The sequence below is a fragment of the Octopus bimaculoides genome, chromosome 11, assembly GCF_001194135.2.
Source record: "Octopus bimaculoides isolate UCB-OBI-ISO-001 chromosome 11, ASM119413v2, whole genome shotgun sequence".
NCBI classification, from domain to species: Eukaryota; Metazoa; Mollusca; class Cephalopoda; order Octopoda; family Octopodidae; genus Octopus; species Octopus bimaculoides.
In genome coordinates this window covers 3,056,969-3,060,827 of record NC_068991.1, presented here as the reverse complement: position 1 = coordinate 3,060,827, position 3,859 = coordinate 3,056,969, and positions in this window count along the sequence as shown.

The window sequence follows — 3,859 nt, the reverse complement described above, 5'->3', positions numbered from 1 at the left end:
TGTGACTATCAAAATGATACTCTACTCTAGATCAGCGGTTCCCAAATTTTTTCCCTAACAAGGACCCGTTTTATTTAAATGAGTTTTCCCACGGGCCCCTTTTAATATGCTTACCCTCGTATATATTAGGCGCAGGCGTGACTGTGAGGTAAGAAGCTTGCTTCCCAACCACACGGTTCTGGGTTCGGTCCCACTGTGTGGCACCTTGGGAAAGTGTCTTCTACTATAGCCTCGGGTCAACTAAAGCCTTGTGAGTGGATTTGGTAGACGGAAACTGAAAGAAGCCCGTCGTATATGTGTGTTTGTCCCTCCAACATTGCTTGACAACTGATGGTGTGTTGTCAAGTCCCCGTAACTGGGCGGTTCGGCAAAAGATACCGATAGAATAAGTACTAGGCTTACAAAGAATAAGTCCTGGGGTCCATTTCTTCGACTAAAGACGGTGCTCCAGCATGGCCGCAGTCAAATAACTGAAACGAGTAAAATACGAAATTTTGAATTTAGTTCACGTACCCCGAGTTCTACCTCTGCGCCCCTCGCAGGGTGTCCGTGGACCCCAGGTTGGGAACTACTGTTCTAGATTATGCGATATTGATTTCCATTAACATAGGAACGACAGGATGGTCACGGCCGGAACATTTTCGATTATCTCATAGGTATGCTTGATTAGAGCTTATCTACAGCTAAGCAGCCTCATACTAACTCCTCAACATTACAACGAACATACCGCTAATCTTTACAATCACGGCTACCACCACCACCTCCGCTACTGTAACCAATGCTATCTCATCACTAAAGAACACCACCAACAACAACAGCACAAACAATACTTGACTGAGAACAACAAAAATGTTCTTGTGACCGCATTTTCTCATTTGGTACCAGGAAGCTTTAGAAGCTCGACATTTCATAAGTAGCAGCAGAGTGTGAAGCCAATGATATCGCGTACGGCCTGTTTGTGTGAGTGGTGACTCAAGTATGCGTTGCGTTTTATCTTCGAAGCCGAGATGTTTACAAAAGCAGCATTGTAATGTGTGCGTGTGAGGGGGGCAGAGGGCGTCCTCGTAAATGTGGCTTCTTTTTTAATTCTTTTTATCGTAGGCGCAGTTGCGTGATAAAAAGTTTCTTTTCCAACCAACCACATGGTTCCGGGTTCAATACCTCTGTGTGGAACCCTGGGCAAGTATCTTCTACAATAGCCTCGGGCCAGCCAAAGCTTTGTGAGTGGATCTGGTAGACGGAAACTGAAAGAAGCCCGTCATATGTGCGTTTGTGTGTGCGCGCGCCTGTTATTTTCTTTTTCGTGCTGTTTGTCTCTAACTACCTTTGAGGTGAACATTGAGCACAACAAAGTCTACAACATCACACATTTCACCCTCAAACCAATGAGGGAACTTCTAAAAGGTTGCTTGACCTGCTAGTAATAGCACCCAAATTTCCCTCTGAACCCATTCTTGAAAAAGGACACTGGATGGTCACGAATGGTAAACTTTTGATCACAGGCTCACTCATTCAGGACTGACCAGGAGTTAAACAATACTAAATCTATTATTAATACTACTCTATCACCAAACACCACAACCAATACTACCAACATCACAACTACCACTACCTTACACCCACTACTACTGCTGCTGCTATCAACAACAGCACTAATAGCATTACCACCACTGCTACAACCAAATGTAACTACCACTACCACCAACACCTCTACCACTTCCACAGCCACCACCAGTTAACGCCAATCTCACGTCTCTCGCTGCCAATTTCACACTGACCGCGTTTTACAGTTCAACTAATCAACTCCACTGATTGTTGTCTTCTCCACAGCCTCTCTTTCTCACTCACTGACAATCACAGAGGTGGTATGCGTGGTAGTGGAGTGTAGAAGAGGTGGTGGTGTATCTGTGGATGTAGCTGTTGTAGTGATTCGGTGGTGATTAGTGTCAGCGTTGTAAACAATGGTAGTATGGGAGCTGGTTGTAGTGTGATTATTGTGATAGATGTATTTGTTGTAGTGTTGTTGTCATAGCTGTGTTGTGGTAGTTGTGATTGATGTTGTGATGTCTTTGAACTCTCTGGAACATTCAATTGTTTAATCAACTTGTTAAAATAGTATATGGCTGAGTATTCCACAGATATGTGATTCTGTAGCAAAAGTCAGTGACACAACATACAAGATGGCAGCTCATTGAAGTACCTGTACAATCCAGCTGTCAAGCTTCCACACAGTTTCCTTCTATCAAAATTCCGTTCACAAGCTGAGACGATATTATGATAAAATAGAATTAAAGAAAAAAACATTGGTCTCAGATGCCAGACAATAGAATTGAACCAAGAACCCAGGATTGCAAAGCAAACTTCATAATGACTGCAGCACTTTCAGTCGACCTCATCCAAAATGGCTTCCTCCCTCTCAGTTATCAACTCCTTGCAAAACAGAAGCCATTTCTTGTTCCATCATTGAAGGCAATAAAAAATTTGTCCTTTTGAAAGCCATGGAAGTCTGAGATGTTTTGGCATATTTGACAAGTTTTAACCCTTTGGCCATATCAAGCTCAAATATTCTACCTTCTGTGTGTTCAAACCAGCCAGATCCAGCCTCTCACACCTACCCTACAATGTCATTCTAAGAACAAGCAATCACAACATTAAAATCTCAAAGCTTCGTGAAAAATGCAGGATTAATTCTAAACAAACATTACATTTGACAGAGACAGCATTTAGTTGTGCTTGTATGGATATGTAATGTCTCTATCTGTGTGTGTGTGTGTGTGTGTTTGCCTCCAGTACCAAAAAATACTGCTGCCAAAATGGCTGAATGTCCAGATTGGTCATTTTGGCAAAACCATCAGTATTCCACCATCACATTTCAATCCATTTGGACCTCAATAACATTCAGCCAGTCTTCAGCTGTCCTCAATGGCTACGGTCATTCGTTGGAGATTTACTCCACTGTCCATTTCATGACTAAGCTTTCATTTCAGTTCCTCATGGTCTTCTCATCCTTACTTACTGACCTCAAGTCTTCCATTATTCTCGTTTAATAACATTAAACACTTTCGGGATTTGTCTTTTTTTTTTGCCCAGAGTTTTGAGTTCTTTGGAAACTTACTTCTCATGTTATTCTAACTTCATACAAAACACCCTCAAACAATTAATTAGGCTTTTCTGATCCCTCTCCTCCTTTCTTTCCTTTCCAGCATCCCAACATATCACGACATGGTCACTTGACCAACTAGAAATAGCAGCCAAGACCACAGCAGATGCTGCTGCCATTCACTTTGCCGTCACATGACAAGATACTCAGAGGTCTTATATCAACAGAAGTGGACAGCCAATGAACACAACAGGTGTGGTCAGTCTGACCTTTGATCTGAACACACAGGTATACAAAGGCCAAGTATGGCAACAAATGCATTTGCACATATAAATACACATGCATCCAAACACGTGTGCACATCCACTCGGTGCCATCCAACCAGCTGAACACAACAGTCAAATCTCCTTCAAATCAAGGTAAATGGTCTTAAGAATGGGAACACATTTGCCATCATCAGGAAACCCTTATCACAGAACAATAAACTAAATGGCAAAACAGACAGGTTTATGGGTGTATTGACCCTTTTTTAATTAATCTGGTTGATGGGTTATGGGGTCAGGTAGGTGGGTGGGTGGATGATATACAATTTTGATGGTCAAATTAATGTACAAGTGGAAGAGGCAGGATGTATCCATATATGCATATACATATGTACATTCATATATACATATATATGTTAAGATGTATATAAACATACGCACAAATGCACACATATACACATTTATATATATATATATATATATATATATATATATA